At 39.4% G+C, this 22,527-nt stretch overlaps 1 long non-coding RNA gene across 2 annotated transcripts in view; it reads left to right on the top strand.

The window, feature by feature from the left end:
* The window catches only part of LOC148330571 (uncharacterized), a 210,198-nt gene extending 198,196 nt beyond the window's left edge, over positions 1 to 12,002 (top strand). The window contains exon 7 of one of the 2 annotated variants that reach the window (XR_015845167.1): positions 11,790 to 12,002. This is a non-coding gene — a long non-coding RNA (uncharacterized LOC148330571). Of the gene's footprint in view, positions 1 to 6,269; positions 6,930 to 11,789 lie in introns of those variants that run through there. The other variant, XR_015845164.1, reaches the window with a different exon arrangement.
* The last annotated feature ends 10,525 nt before the right edge of the window (positions 12,003 to 22,527 follow it).

Raw genomic sequence — 22,527 nt, 5'->3', positions numbered from 1 at the left:
GTGTGTGAGAGTGTTTAATACAGGTGATGATGGAGGAAAAAATTGCTTGCAATAACTCGCTGTAGTATGTCACGACAAACCAGGCCACCTGAGGGATGAACCGGGTCTCAAATATGAGCCATGCTGGCCCAGGTTCTTTCTATAGATGCTCTTGAAAGGGCATTGTCTGATTGGTCTGGTTATTTGCATTCATTATCGCTCAACCTTTCGGCAAATAAAATTTCTATAAAGTATTAAAGTGCTAAAGGATGCTGATAGTGAATGCCAAAACAAACAAAAACAACTGTTTTTAAGGTTGCTATTTACTTAAAGTGAAAGAGCACGCACGTTTGAGGAAAATTCAAGGAACAAGTGACAAAGTGACGTAACTTAAGGTTGACGTGAAAAACTAACTTGGGTAAAGCGCTCACCAAAATGAGAAGGATGAATTACAATGGAAGGAAGACAACCCGTATAATGCAACACTGAACCAAAAACCTATTCACGATGCAGAATGAGAAACAGAAAATTACAGTAGTACCTGCACTGACAAGCATAGGTTCGGAAGAAACGTAACTGCTGACAGAACAAGAACAATGAGTATTATGTATGAGCATCAAAATGCAGTGACAAGCAAAGAACAATAAGTCATTGTCTTCCTTCAGAGTCTCCTAAATAACCTGCTAATAATAATCTTTAGCAGGTGTGATGCAGGAGACTCCGCCCACTGACAGCATCCAACTGAATGGAAAAACAATCACATAATAACAAAGCTGAGCAGCGACAAAACAGGACGATGACAGTGGACAATACCACTCTACTAAAGCTCAGTTTTGGAGAATAAAAAAACAAAACTCCAATGTTTTGTATTCATAGTAGGAGAATAATTTGAAAACCAAGCGTGTGGGTTATGTTTTTTAAAGGAAAGTACAGTATATTACAAAAACTAATCCAATGGTGAAATTATGAATACAGTTTCCATCATTGAATGACCTCGAAATAGGTTACATGGTCATTTCTATTCTGTACCGGCCCTCAAGTTCAGAGACACCTCCGAGCCATCGAGGGGCAAACAAAGACTTCAATGACACTCCCTCCTTGTACGAAGATTCTATTTATCATTTCAAAAGGGACAACCCCCTTCACCCATCCAACTCCGCCGATGGACAGCGTGTGCTCTCTCAGAACAAAAAATATCCGGCAGGAAACTTGGTCTTCAAGATCAGAAACATGGGCTAGACGTCATCTGTATGCTGCTGTGTGTTTGTGGGATCTGCTTCTCCTGTATGTGATCTTGTCCTGACCTTCACAATCTTCTTCCGTAATTCAATGCATCAAGTTTGAAGATTTTGAAAGTTAAATCAGGCAAAAGTTGCCAGGTTGTCTTGTGGCAGTAGAGCACCCTTGACAGACAAATCTGTATAATCTGTATTTAGGGAGGATACGTGAGGAGGGCTGGATATAAATTTAGAGATGCAAAGAAGACAGAATTTGAAGAAAATGCTGCGCAATATTGCATGATGTTTGTTTCCAAATAGTGAAAACCTAAACAGTAGTGTAGACAGAGTAGACAACTTACCAGATATGGACAATTTCTTCACCCATATTTCCATTTTCTAAAAAGTTTCATCTGAATATTCTTGTATTTCTTCGCAGCAGGAACAACACCTCACCTAGAACGAGAACTGAAGCAAAATTGGACACGACTTCCACCACTCATAATACTGTACATCTCAAATATTAAAACAAAATCTGCAGCCATTATGCTAAAATCAATCTCCCGATCTAATTGTTAATTCCAATTCTACGTAAAATTCTGTCTCATATTGAATGCTAGATCCCACATTGGAATTCCTTCACTGGAGCTCAGTTGGTGAGCCTCTGATGAGAAGGAATATCATGTTTGTTGGGATTTAAGGTGGACAGACCAAAAGCCATGTGCCAAACAGGCAAAAACCAGAACATATGAAATGTACAGTCTTGGTTGATGTGTGTCTTGTGCGTGCACGTGTGCGCATGTGTGTGTTCTGTCTGCTGCAGGCTCCTGACACGCCATAGTAGATGACGCTACGGAAGCCCCATTTGCTTGGTTGTTAATGGGATTGATGAAAAACCAAGACTTTTTTTTCTTCACACATTACACTTATTACACCAACCGTAATTTCCGGACTACAAAAAGCACCTTATTAAAAGTCGCAACAGCTAAATTTAGCCATAAAACAGAATTGTACTCACACTGGCTGCTTTATTTTAATAGCCTTGGGTCTCCACATGATAACATTGGATATTTGCAAAGAAAGGGGTCACACAAATTGATTCTTAATAACCTTTATTTACCTTAAACAGCTATAGATGTTTGTTTTTTACCCCAAAGAATGCTGAATGCTGCTAATTGCACAGTTTTCAGTTTCTCTTGTCATGAGGCAAATACACTAGTACCGCTTTCTCCAGCATGCTGCAATGCAGCCTTTGGAAACTAGTTACATGTTTGCCAGATGCAGGGAGCCGGAGTTGTACAACGTAGAGAGCGCCTGTCGTCCGCTGCCAGCGATAGTGGAAGTCGGGAGCCCAGCAAACAACAGAGAAAAGGCCGTTGCACTGCAGAGATGGCTGTATTTAAGGCACCATTTCCCAATGCTTAATACAAATCAACTCAAGATTTTTTTTTTTTCGCTCTCAATTGCTCAACAGTTAAGCGACACTACGCATATAAACCTCTCAATTTCTCTCTTCAGACAGCCAGACCTGCCCTCATAATTAGTATGAAGGCAGACTTGCAATGTTTCATTGGACCACTGTAACAAGACCATGGGTAAATCTATGGGCAGCTTGAAGGTCGTCAGTAAAAAAAATTAAATAAACCGCATCATATTAAAAGACGCAGGGTTCAAAGTGTGGTGAAAAAAATTAGCGGCTCTTAAGGAAAGTACGACATATAACACTTTGCTGATGTTGAAGTGCATTAAGTATAGTGCGTAGGTAGATAGACAGTTAGGCTATTAGTTAGGCTAGTCTATGTGTCAATAGTTACAGCATATAGACTGATGCATCAATAGACGGATAAATAAGTAGAGAGAGGGCACATATACAATGTTCATGTTAATGTAAATGTGCTTTATTTTCTCATTCATACTTCTGGCAAGTTTGACATTTACTCCACTACATTTGTGAAGAAGTTCCCCAAACATAACATATGCATGCATATTATATTGCATTTAAAACTTACTCACACCCTTAGATAAAATCTGGTTCAAGCAAAGTCTTTTCCAATTATCTACCTGCATTTTTTTTTCAGTTTCCCTCTTTTGTGAGACTTCTGAAAAGACAATGGTGGCAAGAGAAGAGCATTCATATACACTAGCCATATACATTAGTAAGATGACTCATACATTCTAAGAAGGAAGGACTACAATGGTGTTCAAATACATTTGTTCAGCATTCCACTACATGCTTAGTTGGAGACGATTACCAGTAGCCCCATGGATCACTGAGCACAAGCTATTACTAATTATATTTTGGTAGATCGCTGCATCCTTCTATTACCATGAGCCATTGTCATATTTGACCCAAATTCTGTTCAATATGTAATCCCTTCTCTTCTCCAGCTTTCCGTTTTAATGTACTCATACGCAATACTGTCCCTGGCTATTTGGCATTTACAACTATTTGCCATCCACAAGTCCACTAATAACTGCGGCCTTTTATTGCATTAGCAATTCACTGTTCCGAAATGAAAGTCATAGCCTACCTGTTCCGCCCGCACCCTTTGCTGTTGCATATATCAACCTGCAATTACCGAACCTGGTCTGGAAACTGTCACGCAAGACTGCAGTGCTATGGAGTTATTGCAATTACATTCAGGTAATTGAGCTGCCATGGGTGAAGATGTTAAATGCTTTGCCTAAAGTGGGAGTCCATGTTTCCAGTCTGTTTCCATTTCTCTGTTTTCCTGACTAGCATGGTTTGTAAAATGTTTACTTTACACACCGCATTCAGCCTATTTCACGAGGGCGGCCAGTTTCATTAGCCTGCTCCATTTATTGACCAATTTTTATAAAATACGTAAATAAGTTATCAATGATATGAAAATTATTACACTCTGCATATTGAATGAGCAATATTCACAAGGCTCTAATTAATAAATTTAATACGAATTAAGATTCACGCTTTGAATGTACTTTTTAACTCAAGGCCTTGATCAGACAAATTCTAATATCCTTGGCCAAAAATAAATGGGAAATATTCCTGGAACATGAAGTGTGCCTCCCCTAGCCCTGACTTTATCGTAGTGGATGGATTTGGGTATCCCAATGATCCTCGGAGCTAAATTGTCTGAGGCTTTATGCCCCAGGCTGGGTCACCCTGGATGAACAGGTCCGACATGAGGTACCTCTTAGAGGGGCCAAGGGAGTCGGGTGCCAAATGAGGTGAAGGGCCTTGGCAGTCCGGCCCGAGTGAATGGCTGGTTTCAAGGATGTGGAATGTGACTGCTAGATATCGTTGGGCTTGTCTTAACCCACAGTTTGGGCTCCGGCACTAGTAATCATGGTTGGACTCTTACACTCTGGATTTTCCAGCTGTGAGAAATTCCACACAGTTGTGGGTATACTAGCTCTGTGTTTGTACATTGGGATTAACCCAAGTGGACGGGAGGGAGACGGCCCTCTCGTCCATGGGGTGAATTCCAATTTAGAAAAAAAGACAGATTTACAGGACTACATGTGAGTGCCAGAAAATGTCAATATTGATGGAAAATCCATTTATTTCAAGAATGTGTTTCAAAAAGTGAATGCTATATTACTTTACCGCACCAAATGAAATTTTCCAATCTGAACTGTACCATAAACTGATCGATCGCCTCCATTCCACCCTACCTTTGATGCTGTCATTACTGCAAAAGAAGGCCCAACAAAGTACTGAGGGTGTATTACTGTAATACACTTTTAAAAAGGCCAACATTTCTGTATAAAATCCTTTGTTGTTGGGCACATAGATGTACTAATTTTGTCAAACACTACATTTTTTTGTGTGTCTTTCTGCCAAAATCATCAAATTGAAACTAATTAAGGCTTGCAATATTTCACTTACAAAACTATTTATTAAAATGAATGGATTTCCATCCATTATACTGCATATACAGATTGGCATATCGTTGAAACTTCAGATATCAGTTTAGATTAGGGGTGGGAAAACGTTTTGATTTGGGTTCTAAAATTTGACAGAGGGGCCGGACCAGAAGCAGATGGATGGAGTGTTTGGGGAAACCTCACCTCATTGGAGAAAAAAAATACATTTAATTTTAAATGTCAGTGAACAAAAGCATGACAACAAAACATATGTCTTTGAAAACCCACAGCATTTAGAAAATAAAACAGTAGCAAAGTTTATTCATTTAATTTTTTTCAATTTCGGCGGGCCGGATTAAAACGTTTAACGGGCCACATGTGGCCCCCAGGCTGTAGTTTGCCCATCCCTGGTTTAGATGATTATATGGAGACTGTGGCATCCTAAATCTGATTTTGTGAAGACGTGTGTTCCAAAATATTTTACGTGTTCAATAACAACATGCCATTGTTCACTGCCAAACAAGGCCACACTAAAGATGATGACAGGTGAGGGGACAGCGTCTTGTACAAGCAAGAAACAGGCTGAGAAAATAATTTGATATTGCCAAGAGAAGCTATGCAATTGAGATGTAGGTTTTCTTTTTTTTGCTAACGACTGTGAAAATGCTGTCATGCCTTAAGCAGTAACAAATTAGAGGAGACCATCCGACCAGGCGGAGTGCAACAATGGCCTGGCTGATGATGACCTGAAATGTTGTAATTTCTGTTTTGTTGGACCGGTATTAAACTGTTTACTTTTTATCCAGTATCCTCTTCACAGAATGCTTTTAGCTATTTCATATTTTCCTGTTCTTATTTTCCTTCGCCTCATCTTTGTTATCCTCCTTTAAATCAACTTAGATTTGAACATCTATCAGAAATTATTTCTTAAATTAAAGTGATAATTAGGTCTGGGACTTTTACGCATCAATTTGGATCAATACCTTACATACAAAAATAACGGGATATGTAATTAATTGTGCTATGATTTCTGCAGTCCATGCAATACACATTTTTGTGATTTTGCCTTTATTAAAAAAGTAAAAGAGAGTGTAGTGTGGAAAGTGTGAGAGCAAAGGAGAGTGCATGTTTCAATTGAAAAACACAACTGGAGTCTGTCTACCCATTCCCACACAGGAGGGAAAATATTTGTAATCCCTCAAACCCATGTATCCCTTACTTCAGAATTTGGAGGAGCAGATGGATCACTGCCGTGTTTTCTACTATGGTCAGAAGCCTCAAGCAGGAACGGCTGACACCTGGCACGCTGATAGCATTGATGCACAAGTGACTTCAGTACACCAGAACATTACGGAAGATTGCTTAGGTCCACTAAATGGAAGGTCGACTTTGAAAAAGATACCTGATGGAAGTGTGGAGAAGAGTATGGTTGTGTGCAACAAAGACTTATCACCGAAGCACTTTACTCCTGCCGTATCACTCAAATGCAAAATATGTTTACAGTGAGCCTCAGAGCGTGAGCGTCAGCTGTTCTAGTACAAACATGGCTAGTTTATTCCAGTAAATGTTGTATTAAAATGTTAATCACACTGCCTATATGGCAACAACCCCTTTTTTTTTTCAATCGCACAAATCTGTTTGTGTATGTTGTAGTCTGCTGGAAAGTACAGGAAAGTGTGTGTGTGTGTGTATATATATATATATATATATATATATATTGATATATATATTAGGGTTGTCAAAATTAAAGCGTTAACTCAGGTGATTAATCCAACATTTTTTAACTCAGTTAAATATTTTAACTCAATTAACTCAGTTTGATTTACTTCAAAAATAATTTGAATACAAATATTGCGCCATATTAGCTGTACATCTTTAGCAAGTCCTAGAACATAACACCGTGCTCGAGTTACCACAGGGCCTTGCAAACCAACACTGCTGGAGTGTGGCGCTTGTGGGCAGTTTTGAGAAATGTTTCGACAAAAATGCCTCGTAACGATGTCTCCATTTAGATTGTATTCAAGAATCAAAGAAAGCTATTAGAACATTCTTTGAATGATTCCGATTCTGATTCTAAATATACTTCATATTTGGTGATTTTGCATCAATTCCAAGATATTATTCGAGTAAATATCTGTTCCAAGCGTAATAGTCGTTGAAAAATGTGATTAATCGCAATTAATCCTGGAATGGTTGCCAGCCAATCGCAGGGCACACATAGACAAACAAACATCCACGCGCACACTCATACCTAGGGACAATTGAGAGTGTTCATTCAACCTGCCATGCATGTTTTTGGAATGTGGGAGGAAACCGGAGTACCCGGCGTAAACCCACGCAGGTGCGAGGAGAACGTGCAAGCTCCACACAGGAAGGCCGGAGCCAGAATTGAACCCACGACCTCTCCACTGTGAGGCCATCGTGCCACAGCAACTAAAACTTAATGCAGTAAAATAATATCTTATTGAAAATCAATAAATTAATTGAACAGCGACAATGTTTGATGTTGGTCCATTGATACTGTACCAATACTGTTAGAGCTCAATACCCAATTGTGATATGTGACCCAACTTCAAAATGTTAATATGAAAGAAATTCCGCAAATTAAAACACTGGAAGAAAAGTTTATAGAACCACTTATGGCATACATGATAACTGTTTAATTGAAGGAAAACCAATATCACTATATGCAGGTGACAACAGCAAAAGAAGAAGGAAAAGTGAATGTTTGTTCTTGTGAATCAAAAATAAGGAGAAGTGGAGGGCTTGGAGGCTGTGTCAAGTCTAGCCAATCCTGTGCATGCCACTCTCATTGGAATTAAGCTTTGCAAAGCAGGCCCCAGGGCTTGGTTGCTAAGCAGTGAGATGGGCTTGCCGATTTCCACAGAGACCTCCGTGGCAAGATCCTCTCTGATGGCCTGAACCAGACACCTCATAATAATGAGCTGCACCACAGCAACAATAGGGACCACAAATCAAGGGGTGCACACTGCTCGATTGCAGTAACAAGGGGGAATTATGCACGTCGTGCAGGTTAATTCCATTGTATTAAGATACCCCCATGGTGTGATACTGACAGCAGCCTCCTAATTTTACCATACAGAGAACGTTGTCAAATTTTTTAGGCTCTTTATATTTCAACCAAAGACATTCATGGTGATTATCCGTACTTTAATCTACCCCGCAAGGTAAACCAAGTTTGGTTCCTCTTCCTCTTTGTTTGCCTCACTAGCCAAGGGCACACATTTCTCACAATTTTGTCATTTCTAGCCATAGAGACATGTTGGTAAACTTGGTAACTGTGGCAGCAGGGATTCAATTTTTTTCACTCGGAGCTCTCGGGGTCCGCTCGTAAGGGCATTTTCCTGAGGTCGTGTTCCCCCCTCCACCCCCCACTTTCTTTTTTATGGGTGTATGGCTGGCAGTGGAATTGAGAGTGACCTTTTAAATTTTAGACAGTGGAGAAAGCTAAACAAACCAAAGTCTGTTACTCTGTCAACAAACACTTAAAGGTCTCAGGAGAAGTTGGGAGCCTCCGGGGTCCAGGGAATGCTATTCATGTGGAGTGTAAGCAAGCATGGCCAAGGATGCTTCAACAGGGCACGTAAACAAGGACAAATGCCTATCCGTTCTCATAATAATCTGGTCGCAATATGCAGACGCCGGCTAGTGCACTGTATGGGACTGCATGTTAAAGGTTAAGTGAAACATATGAATAATTATGTCCTGTCTCACTGATTTTCTTGTTTGGAGGTCCAGAAACATTTTCAAATGTTAGAGCTAATATTCTAGATGTAGATGTTTGTAGATACAATAGCATCGTTCTATACTGACTCAGTGCATGCTTGTGTGCAAAATAGGATGAGTGACAAAGTTGCTGTATATATATATATATATGTACATTATATATATATATATATATGTACATTATATATATATATATATATGTGTGTGTGTGTCAAATAGACATTTAGCTTCACCTATGCATGTGTTCATTGGTATTTTTTCTGCCAGGATGGCCGAGTGGTCTAAGGCGCCGCGTTCAGGACCCAGTCTCCCCAGGAGGCCTGGGTTCGAATCTCGAATTTCCCCATTGTGGGACTAATAAAGGCATTATTATTATTACTTTGTTTTTAAGGCTACTTCTATTAACTGCTCAAACATCCATTTGCCAGTTGATGATCCATTAAGAGACTTTTTTCGTGCCCATCAATAATCTCCTGTATTGTAAGCAGCTGCTTCCTTTTTTTATCCACTATTGTGGACATTAGCAGCATTAAAACATTGAAAACATAATTTGTACTTTGAAAGTTATAATATTTTGGCTTTCACTTCTTACCGGTGCTTTAATCCAGAACATGATCTGACATGAAATGAACTGATGTGATAAAAAAAAAAAATGTAAAAAGAAATCCACATTTTAACGTTAGCCGTGGCTTGACGTGTCCAGGCAATTAGCTGCTGCCACCAAAGGCAACTGTGGCGATTTTTCTTGCTTAACTCATTAGAAGGGTCTCAGACAGTGTGCTCACTCATGTCAGGCCAGCGTAATTACTTTAAACAAGAGGGTGTGGGTGGGGGGATCAAAGTAGCCACTGTCTTGCATTGTTCACTAGAGCCTCATTGTGGAATTTAATTAGCCGTTCATTTTAATAAAAACTCATTTGGGATGAATGCGGTGTTAATAGTATCCTGGTCCCCTAAATGTATGTGCAACTTTATCTTAGATTAACACTGACTGGTGACATGATGGCTTTTTATAACGATAGCTTTGATAAGACAGACAAACAATAATCTTGAATGAAAATGAAATAACCACGCGTTATTAAATCTACATTCCTTCTGCGCCCTCATACCCCCAAACTTGAATCAGTGGGTGCGGTGTTATTGTTAGAGCCATAAGTAGTTTTAGTTAATTATGTATTTGATTATTTGTGCTCCATTTGAATTATTTTAATACGACTGTTACACATTGTTTCGATTATATTTTATGTTTTATTTATTGTAATTTTTTTCCTGAAAGTACATTTATGAAGAATATTTAAGTATCTAGGCACCATTAGTGGTCCTACTTTTGGGCTGTCGTAAAGTGAAAGTAACTGTGGAAAAGTGTGGTGTTGACGTTAAGATAATTTGGAAGACATGTTGGGCTTGGAGCAACAACTTTTTGACTGTGAGATCAACCTTGTTGTTTTGTAATAATTTGTTTTCTCGACGACACAAGCGGAATTAAAGCAAATCGTTTTTCTTGTTCAACTACAACGGCGTCGTTCTTTTGTTGTAGTTGTTGCTTGACTGAAAGGCCCGTCGAAGAAAGGCACGAGTCAGCATTTTCATGCCCTGCTGACGTAGTGACAAAAAAGTCAAAGTTGCTGCTTCATTAATTAACAAAGCAAAAATTGCAACATGGCTGTATTTTATATTTATACTACTTTTGATGACATTAATTTAAATGAGTTGATACTTTCACTTTAAATATAACAGTATACAGTCCACCGAGAGCTTGAATCTGGGTCTTCTGTCACTTAACAGCTCTTGTTGCTGTATTTTTGTTTGGTTCAGGAGGAGCAAAACCAAGACACACTTTGATATTAATGATATTGCTGTGCCCTCTCAGGTCCTCACAGTAACAAAACACTGGCCACCCAGGGTCCTCAGAGCCAATTATAGGCCTTTATCCGCTTGTGCCCCTTTGCAGAGTCTCACCTAATTGGTCACCTGTGAGTTGTACTCTACTCAGGAATGATGACCACCAGTCCGGTGGCTTTCTATGAGCCTCAGCTGATGCAGAAGGAATTCCAAACAAGAGTTTATCTTAACACGTGACATCTAAAATAGCAGAAGAGTCATAAAGTCTGGTCTTCACTGCATGTGAGTGACACGTATAACCTTCAATTTTCCAGAATTCTGCAACAAAGTCAACAGGAAATGAGTGTTTTTATTGTACTCAATACGGAGTTGGTTGGTGTGACTCCACACGCCGGGGTCAATTCCCCTGAATCCTCTTTCAGACACCTTTTGCATCTACAATTCAGGAGTAAATCCAGCACCAATCCATTACATACACTGTGAGCGAGTTTTTACAACTTCTGGACAGCAGGGGTTTACCAACCTTTTTGAGACCAAGAGCTACTTCTTTGGTGCGGTTTAATGCTTAGGGCTAACAATTTGATTTACAAAGCTGACTGTAAGTAGCAAATTTGTTTAAATTATTTGGTGGTAAATCATCCCTTCATCGTTGTGTCTCCCACTGTCTTTTCTCCAAAAACGCTGCAATTTGGTCATTTGATACAAAGTTAACCTTTGACCTACAGTACCCCCACCTCCTTTATTATTACCAAAATTACACCAATGCAATGGTGAGTTAAAATGTATAGCATAAAAAAAAATTGATACAGTTTATTGATAATTGGAGATTGTGTTTTGTTGTTGTTGTGAGCTATTCTTAGAAGAGGCCCTGGGGCTTCTCAAGTGGTCCTTGGGGGCTACCTGGTGCACCACCTGATACATAGTATGTCAATAATACATATTGACAAAGATTTAAATGGGAAATTAAGTATGTCTAAAAGTCAAAGTTTAATTTCATTTAACGTATTCAACAAAACATTTCATAATTTTTATAATCTTCTTACATATGCAGTGTGATATTGTTTTGTAATAATTTGTTTTCAAGATGACTCAAGCTGAATTAAAGCAAATACGTTTTTCTTGTTCAACTACAACGGCGTCGTTCTTTTGTTGTAGTCGTTGCTGTGGACCGAAAGGCCCGTCGAAGAAAGGCACGAGTCAGGATTTTCATGCCCTGTTGACGTAATGACAAAAAAGCCAAAGTTGCTGCTTCCTTATTGTCCCCAAAAAGTCACCCGCAGTCCTCCTGAATGACTACCGTCCTGTTGCTCTCATGCCAGTCATCATGAAGTGCTTCGAGAGACTGGTTCTCCAGCACATCAGGGACTGCCTTCCTCCCACTCTGGACCTCTACCAGTTTGCATACCGGGCTAACAGATCCACTGAGGATGCTCTTGTGGACTACAGCTCGGCATTCAACACAATCATCCCGGACATCCTCGTCGCCAAACTGGACATTCTCGGCCTCCCTGCCCTCACACGCATCTGGATTAAGGACTTTCTGACCAACAGACCCCAGACTGTGTTGCTCGGCTCCTACACGTCATCCACCCGTACGCTGAGCACCGATTCCCCTCAAGGATGCGTGCTGAGCCCTCTCCTATATGTCCTCTACACCTACGACTGCAGCCCGGCCCACGGTAACAACACCATCGTCAAGTTTGCTGACGATACGACAGTGGTCAAGTCTGATCTCGGAAGGTGACGAGACAGCCTATAGAGAGGAGGTCCAGAGACTGACGGCTTGGTGTGAGGACAACAGACTGCAACTCAACATTGCAAAAACAAAGGAGATCGTCATCGACTTCAGGAGGAACACGACACCCAAACTCACACCTTTTCAACCTGATGCCCTCTGGCAGGCGCTACAGGTGCATCAAATCAAGGACTAATAGACTGAAAAACTGTTTCTTTCCAAGAGCCATCTCCATTCTAAACTCTCTCACACGCACACGACCACCCTTACCTTGCAGAACAGCGACGTGATGTGTTTTTATATATCCTATTCAGTATTATTTTCCATCGCACTAACTATTCTCTTATTTATCTAATTTATATACTGAACTGAATTATTTTTGTATTGCACTGGAGAGGGGAGCTCTCTAATCTCGTGGCACACTTGAGTACAATGACAATAAAGGGATTTCTGATTCTGATAATATAAATAAGACAACGGCTACCATACTCACAACTGGATGCCAATTGGCTACCTGCTCATCCTGGTACTTTTTTGCTAAAGTGTTGATCACCTCTCTCACTCTTCATGCTTTTTTTGAAGTACACCGATGTCACACACAAGTGGAGGATGCACAACCATAAACGGAGAACCCCCCCCAAAAAAATAAATAAATAATGTTGGAGAATTGCATAACAGGGCGTACACCTCAAACTCTATTCTTTCCTTGATTTTCTGGACCAAGTCTTGACAGACTTCTGACTTTGCTTGGGCACCTAGCTAGCACCTCGTGCATCACCTCCAAGATGAACTGCACTGCCATTCTGCACCAGCTGGTTCACTTTGTCAAAGTTCTCAGCAGTCTCTGTCATCGAAGTCCACCCTCAATCTACTCGTAGTCACTGTTGAAGTATTTGTACCACTCTAAGTATTAAGAAATGGTGACAGCAGTATGATACTCTGAAGTCTGAACAAGCACAAAATGAGAGATATAACCAATATCGTAGCATGACAGTGGAGAGAAGCAGTTCTCCAGTTGGCAAAGAGTCATTAGCAAAGTTGCAACATTCTGGTTCTTTGCCACACCTCATACATACAAAATGTACAGGTAGCCAAATTCAGTTCCAGAGCATCCGGTATACATTGTACATTATAGTTTAAAAAAAAAAATGTTAAACCTGAATTTACATCTTGATCCATGTGAATTATTGTCTGAAAATTTCAAACCAGCATTAATGCCGTTATGCAATACAATATTGAAAGATGATAAATGTAACACCACATAACAAACATGAAACTGTCAAACAACACGTCTTACACTTTGTCAAATGACAACACAATGTAACGACAAAGTCAAATGACACGAGGACAGTTCAACATTCAATAGACATAGACTTAGGCTTCCGTGGGTTACGGGTTTAAATACTATTGTGCAACATTGTTCACAACTAAAAAGAGCTTTAAACAAATCTTTGGATTTGCTTGCTGCAAGTATACATTTAAAAGAAGTTTTAAACAGGTCGGTCAAATTAGACCGGGACCACTAAGGGACTGACGTGAACACGACAGAAACTAGAGTTACCCATTATGTTCATTCTTTCGTTTTAGTTAGAAACACATGGCGGTGAGTTTTAGTGCTCATGTACACGCACAAATCACGCATACAAGCTTTCCACAAGAATCAGGCTTTTGCTGCTGCTATTCAACAATGTTTTAGGGTGTCTTTCTACAACAAATGTATTTGTCATAATGTTCAGCATATCTGCCTGCTCTCATCGGACATCATTTTCTCTGTTGAATTTGACTAAAATTACGTCCATTCAAGGACAGTTGCATGCTCTAAAGTAACCATAAAGTTATCAAAATTATGTGCTTTATTATTATTTTTTAACCAATCACAACATCTGTCAATTTTCCCATCCAAAAGTTTGAAAAACTACACATGCAAATCTCTCTCACTGTAAAAAAAAACATTTTGTTTAAATTAAAGTTCGTGCACCTCTGTAAATTTGCATTACGTTTAAGTCCAAGAAAATACAATTAACCGTCAATATACATTTTAAAATTCACTTGAAGCAAGCTAACTCATATTTCAAAACAATTTGAAGAAAATAAACATTAAAGCAGTCACATTCTTTCTTTCAGTTTACATGCATTAATGCTGATATAAAATATCAGCAGACTGCAAATAATTCTCTATAATCGAAATGCCTGTGAAATTACCTTAAGGCTTCTTCAGTGTCATCGTTTGCTTTTGACAGTAGCTTGCTTTCAGATATAAATTAGATATACAGATATAATTTAACCTTTGAATGGAAATACAAATAGTTTTTAGACACAAAATTCCATTTTCCTTTCATTGCATGACTTTCTGTCCGACTGGTAAACCTTTAAGAAATACCAGGCTAGCAATTTAAAAAAAAAAGAAAAACGTTTTTCAGTGCAACTGCAGTATGATTGACCCCTGCAGACCTTGCATGTCTCCCATCACCACTACATTTGGGTCAGCGCATATTCACCTTCATTCATTTCTAACAAGTTTCTCCATTTAGCAGAAACTGAATGCTTCAGAAGATAAAGGCATACGCACAAAGCGAGGCACACACATCAACAGTAAATACAAAGAGGAAGGTTCACAGTGTCACCGTAAAGTAGCTTTCGTCCCTTCTGTGGTGTGAAAGAAAAGTACATAAACTTGGCCTTGCATGTACAAAAGAAAAAAATAAAGATTAACTCCTAAACTGGTAACTAGTGACCCTAACATTAAAAATGAAAAAAGTACTTATCTCTGCAAGTCTATGAAGGAAAAATCTGGGCCATTTGCATATTCAACATATGGAAAGCAGTCAAACACAACATACATTTTTTTAGTAAAATTGTTTTATTGATGACATGATTGCTTTTCCGTTCAAACACACATGTATCTGTTGATCAGGGTTTGGAAACCTGAAATGCCCAAAGATTCATTTGGGTTGTCTCATACCCACAAAACCCATAATATGTGTCAGAAGTGATAATAACGCTCCTTATATCGTTTTTTCTTTGTTGTCCACGTAATTCCATCCATCCATCCATTATCCAAACCGCTTTAATTCCGGTTGCTAATGCTTCCCGATTTCGATTCTTTACAAAATAAAAATAAAATTAAATAGATGGAACTAACCATTCTTTTGTTTGGAGAAAGCAAAAATACTTCTCTGTTCCTTAATTTCATTATCTTTTTACTGTTTGTTAACTTTACTACAAGTCACTCAAAGGGCTATTCTTAACCAGTCCATTTCTTTTACGAGAGCTTTATTATTTTAGAGCCTCAACAAAATACAATAATGCAGCAGTTACTGAACCGTGATTGAAGGGCTAACCTACGGTTGTTTTTCTTTTCGAAAGACCAATAACACATAGTTGCATTTAAAGAGAAAGCAAGGCAAATGTATCTAACCTTAGCAGTCGATGTAACTACATGCTGGAAGTGCATATGTGTGTATGTGCTGTAGCTTTTTTGGTTTATAAGATTAATATTAGCTGGCCATTTGCATTTGTGTGTAATATTTACTGTTTTAGTTCCAGTTTAACTTGTTGGCTCAATATTGGCATTAGAAGTGTTTAGCCTATTCTGACTTTAGGTCCATAGTTCACAGTTCTTAGGCGAGGCACTAGAATGGCCAGCGGGCGGGAAAGGCCAGGCGCACGTCCAGAGTCGGGGCCGACCAAGAGTGGCCAGCTGGGATGAATGGCCGTGCACCCGCGCGCTTTCTTCTTATGTGCAGCTAACAAGGAATCAAATTTAGCACTGAAATTTTCAAATCTGACAATGAACCGCAATGACTGTCCCGATTCTTCTCGATTCTCGGTTATCCATGACTCTAATTACGCTCACACCTCGGGTACTCTTGGGACGCACAACACAACAATCGTGGAACTTAATGTTTGTGGTGCTCGGTGTTGAGATAATCAGAGCAGACTACACGATACGACCACAAATTATAAATTATTTTCTAGATTTTTTTTTTTGCGTGGGGTCTGTCACAGATTAAAAAATCTTTTAACAATTGAAACATTTTATTGTGTGTACCTGGCCTTAGGTTTGCCCGCACAAAAATGGACGCAAACTAGATCGTCATTAAGACAGAAAGGGACAATTAGCTACTAACTGTCAAAGGGCCTCACATGCCAACACTCGACAACACCGGATCTTAACCCCCAGGAAGTCAAAATAAAAACTCAAAACCGCATATGGAGAAAAGTGGCAAACCTTGAGAAGTTACCACAGATGGGGGAAATCCTCTTTCCAGGATGATCGGGCCGCAATGGATCCTGAATAGGCAACATTAAACACATAATACGATGCTATACAATGTTAGTTGAAATAATGTGAGAGTAAATCAAATGGAACACTACAGGTAGATGACTTCAGTGGAGCGGGTCCTCGCCCAGTGAATCAAAGCCGCAATCTCCATAGCAGCGCCTCAGATCTTGTACCGGTCAGTTGCTGTAGAATCGAAACAGCGACTTCTCAATCGGTCACAATCACTTAATTCCCATGCCAGGGAACTGTGGACAGAAAAGAGAACAGAAGTAGTAAACAGGCCAACAAATAATTCAACTAAAATCTCAAGTATGTGTATAAGTAATTGCCATTTCCAAAAATTATCTGTTGACCGGTGTTAATTGAATTTACATTTTCATTATTTTACTTGAAACATTGTTCATAAATCGGAACCAATCAAAGTCGGACAGATTGTGTGTGTTTTAAATTGTGTTTCTAATATAATAGACACCTCATTAAAGTATGAGGAAGATGAATGTGCAATAACCCAAATTGTCACTTAAATCTGCTAAGACTTAACTAAGGAAAATGGGAAAATCCGTGGGGGAGGTGTGTGCATGGAGGCTGAGGAGGAGTGAAAAGTTAATTAAAAAGATAAGTGACCAACAGTGGCGGCCTGTCGAGGGTTCAGACTCATTGCTGAAGTTAACCCGCTTTGTGTTGCATGGCAGTGCACAGTGACACGCTCAGTGAAGGTTTTGTGTGACCTCTCTCGTGATTGAGACACGCAACGTTTGCAGGTGAGTGGACTCGGTCTACAGAAGGTGGCACTAGAACAAATTTAGAGCAGAACATACACACGCGCCAACACATGCGCTTCCTCTCTTTCGTCTTTCACACCATCTCCACATGTATCTCCCTCCACCCGCTGTTTCTTCCTCTTTCTCTTCCGAGGCACTTGTGACAGATCCAGGCAGTGGGTGGTGGCGCTGGCACATTGTTTCCTCCTCTCTCTCGCCTCTCTTTCTTCCATAGAAAAAGGCACAGACGCACACAGATCCTCACCCACACACGGGGTTATAATTAATACTTTTTTTGTATCCATATTTCAGACTGTTTGCTTTGAATAAAAAACAGAGGCTAGGGAGGGCTGAGAGAGAACGAGGGGTGCAAAAAAAAAAGATCTCTAAGATTAATTAACGGTGAAAGAGGGGGAGAAAAGGGATGAGTCCCACGAAAGCAGCAAGCTCTGCACAATGCAGCACACTTCATTTTAATAAGTGAGCCATGTGTTTCTCTTTTCTATGTGTGTGTGTGTGTGTGTGTGTCACCAAGACTCTACCTGAAATGAAGGATAACTAGCCCACTGGATTAGGGAACGTACCATCTATCCTCGGTGCCCCTGCTTCCCTTTGCCTTCTCCTCCTCCCTTCTGCCCATTATTTGTATTCAAGGTTTTTCGAAATGACATTGCAATCTGACGATGCGCCAGCCCATTATAATGTCTAGCAGGACAAATACCCCGGCGTTTTTCTCTGTACAAATAACACAATTTTTCCATGTCAGAGTGTGCATATGTATGTGTGTGTTTGCGGGTGTGCAAGGTGGTATTATTACTGTGGTCCGGGGTGGAGGCAAGGCCTCGGGAATGCTGTCATTAATCCTGGAGGAGGGCCGTCGCACACTCTGATTATTAGAGAAATAAATTTGCATGCTGCATATGAGCCAGGTGAAAAGCACTGAAGGCGCAAATTATATTTCCCTGACAAGCTGAGAGGCAGAATGGAGGCTGCCACCATATTGCTCCAACACACACTTGTATGAATTGACATTCCTTCAGCGGCACATCTTAGGAAGGCTTTGCATATGCATAGCAGCATGACACACTAAAGGATCATTGAAATATGTACAGATTATGGCAAAGGCTGCACCTGAAAGTGCTTTCTATTCAGAACAGAATGTTCACACAAATTCATAAACTCGGGTTGATGAATGCTTGTCGTACAAACTGCACTGGAGAAAAGATCAAAGAGCAAATGCACTGTACATCAATGCCTGTAGACTGTTTTAGTTTTGTTGTTTTTTTTTTTTGTTTTTTTTTAAACATGAATTCATTTGTGATTTTATCATGAGGGGTCTTTTGCTCTGGGCTGTCCTTTAACACAGCCTGTAATGATCCATGCTGGCCAACTTAATGGAGTGGACACTCGTGTCCAATTCATTACGTTACATTGTTTGACAAAATGACATATCCCTTATACTTTGAGCATGTTCTTGAGTTCAGTTCTCACAATATTTAGTCTTCTTTAACTTTTTTTTTTTTGATGCACCCTAAATTGCTAGACTGAGTATACAGTAGCGACATGTAAAGTGGTGAGGTAAAGCCAACCCAAAGGACATTTTCTGTTATATTTTTTTCCTCTTACAAAATATTCTAAATTGAAATAATCAATCACTTTATTTATCTCCAGAGGGTGATTAAAGTCACTGATAGTAGTAGAGTTGCTGCCACAAATAAATAATCTATAAAATATATGCATACACGTAAATTCCAAACACAATTCATTCCAGGGTCACTGTCATCATCAGACAGTTTGTGTTTTCGGTCCAGGCAATATTTTTTTTTTTACATGGCAAACAAGGAAAATCACAAATGATATTTGTCATTGACGTTAAGACTCATTTGTACTTTTATCACATATATTTTGTGTGACTGCTAGGATTAAAACTCCTGACCTAACCTTGAAGTATTTATGCATGCTAAACATTGTATGGTGGCACTGAACTGTTTTATTTCACATACACTTGACGAACCTCACAGTCATCTTGGAAGACTTCTTACTTCTCTCTCCCAACTTCCTCCCGGTGTCACAGTCCTTCCTTATTTGACTCAATTTGGAGAACTTTGAAAGCAGGGCATATCCATCGCAAGATTTGCTGTGACAATTTTTCTGTCCAGGATGAGGCGGTAGGGGTGCAGAAATGTACACTCATATACCACACGGCCAATGAATTTTGACTTTTATTTGCTCGTAAATGTTATGAAAATTACAAAATCCTATAAAATATGTCCTGCAATAGACACACAACCAGCCTCGGATGAACTTGATCCTCATCATCCTCTCACATTTGTCTTATCTGGGCAGCCTTATTGTGGCCGACCCTTTAATAATAAGCTTGACCAAAAAATTAAAAAAAAAGACAACAAAAAAAAAAGGGTTTTTTTTGCATCGAGGTCTTGCAAAGTGATAAATGAATGAATGATCACCCTTTGAACTTAGACATTTCGGCCTAGCTTTCCAAAAATTTGGGATGAATTCATAATTCTTGAACCTTAAAGGCTAATTACAACCTAATAAATCACAATAACCTTTTGTTAACAAAACACTTTATTGGCCCCAAAGGAGAATGTCAAGATCACAATGACATTTGTAGAAGCATCACATGGGTGAGTGCAAGTGTTTACTCTAGTTCAGATTAGGACACATGGTTATTTGTCCACTGTAAGTCATCTTTCATCTTTTAGCCCGCGACTGTAGGCAGAAGGGAAACAGCAGGATGGGTAATTCTCTTCTAAAGCCTCTAGTTAGGCATGCATATATTCCTATTATAGTCAACAGTCCCGGAAGAAGACAACAGAGAGCAAACAGAATGACCTTGAAATATTTATCCACAGCCTCACTTCAGAGAATTAAGTTTGGTGTCAGAGGCAACTCGCAGCTATCAAGCGCCTTTCAGTGGAAGCATGCATGCCCATACACAGCCACACACAAACACACATATTCCTTTTTTTATGTAGACTGAGACAAACCCATCTTGCAGTGTCCAATATTAAAGGAGGTCAGAAAGGCAGAACTTTGATTGGGACAATAAAGGCCTGATGAACTGGGACTTATGGATGTGTGCATGTTCATGTGCCGCAGTGCAAGGGTTACAAGCCAAAACCCTGAAATGAATGCCAGGAGCCGCCAGGCCTCGAAAGTGTGTGTCTGTGCACGCACAAAGGGGGAGTGAAGAAGGATAAAAGTGACCCAGTCAAAACAAATGTGGGTCGAAATTGAAGACAGACATGGCAATAATTTGCTGCTGAGGATGATTTGTAACAGTGAATATATATTGTAAAGTCATATATATATATATATATATAAATCAAACTGAGAATACCTTAATTAAAAAAACATTAGCTTTAACTTGGAACGTCTTTTTTTTTCTTTACCCACTTAAAAAAATTGAGATGTCTGCTTTTACATTTAATCTCGTCAAATCCTTTGGGATTTTCCAAGTATTTATACAGCGTGATTCTGCCGGTGATGATGATTATGAGCTCATCAAAATACTATCACAGAAATTCAAAAATCAGTGTTTTCCAAGATAATGTAATATCTTCAAACAATGAAATAATTGGCCAACATGGAAGTCATCATATTGATCACTTCTACTATAGTTTAAGGGCTGCGCCTAAACTTTAGTAAATATAAACTTCTAGTGGTAAATAACTTCTTTTTACAACTTATTTTGACAAGTAGCTGTCATTGTTTTTGTTAAGTTTTGATATGTATCCAAGTGAAGAAATCTTTCTGACCTTCAGGTTCAAATTATTCCACCATGAAAAAATACAATCCACTAATGTTCCAACAAGTAATATTTTTTTTATTTATTGTTTTACCAAAGAATGACCATTGCTTATAGAATTTCAAATGTGAGCCAAATAATAATGATCCAATGAGGATGTTGTCACATGATAAAGGTGTTGCAAATAGATGCTGAGTATGTGCCAAGCACAAATAAAGCTCAAGTTCAACTGGAACTATGAACCTTATTGTTAGCACTGATATACACATATTGAATGAGAGGTGTTAGTTGACCAATATTTTTAGACCACTGACTAATAAGTAATGCAGGCAAATGAGAATGATGCTGTCCCAGGTTCTGTACAAAAAAAATGAAAAGAAATGTCATGGTGATTATTATTTCAATTTTAAATTACCGGTACCAAAATGATTGCTGTTTTTGCCAAGCCAATGATCCAGTGCAGAATTTCTAAAGGGACATGTGCAGGGAGACAGGATTGAGGTTTTGCCAAAAACCTCTTTGTTGTGGTTATGTAATCGTCATGTTCATAGGGAATTTTTATTGAAACTGTAACAAAGCACATGTCCACAAATTAGCTCACTTTCTCCCATTTAACTTCTCATTGTCTGCAATGCCTGTGAGGGCTTACAATAATGGATGATTGGAGGGGACAAAGGAAAACCAGTGGGCTGTGTGTGTGTGTGTTTGTGCGAAGAGGGGGAAGCATATTGGCAGAGTGGTAAAGAAAAGCATGCTGGCTTGTTGGAGCACAGTGGAAGTATGCCTGCCAGTTTTGATGCCACTGGGGCTCTCTGACCTGTGCTTGTGTGTGTTTGATTGTGTTTGCAAAACTGAACGGAACAACAAAACCATCCCTGCCCAGTCCTACATGCAGTTTATCCAGTACGTTTGCACTGCCTAACCACGTGCACGTGCCTCTGCCATGCCCTTCTCAGTCAGCAGTCGGTTTACAGTTTGTGCGTGTGTGTATGCATTGCAGTCAGGAAGAAGAGGAGCTCGCCTCATATTCATTCATGTCATTATATTTAGCATACGATCCAGTTCGGTGTTTCATTATGCATTCCTATCTACTGCTCTCTGGTGTTATTCTTACATCTCAATTACCCTCTCTGTTCTGGACATAACATGCATTATGTATGACGACAAGAAATTGAAGCGCAAAATAATTCAGACTTATAACTTATACGCACACCAATGGCACTTAATGTCAGCAAATATATACGACACAAGCAATAATATTACAAAGACACAACACAATGTGAATTGCTTTTTCAAATGTGCCGTCTACTATATTGTTATAACTTGAGACAAAGTTTTTG

This window comes from Idiotropiscis lumnitzeri, chromosome 9, assembly GCF_059441095.1.
Source record: "Idiotropiscis lumnitzeri isolate Australia: NSW breed Sydney's pygmy pipehorse chromosome 9, RoL_Ilum_1.0, whole genome shotgun sequence".
NCBI lineage: Eukaryota > Metazoa > Chordata > Actinopteri > Syngnathiformes > Syngnathidae > Idiotropiscis > Idiotropiscis lumnitzeri.
This window is presented reverse-complemented; position numbering and strand designations above follow the sequence as displayed.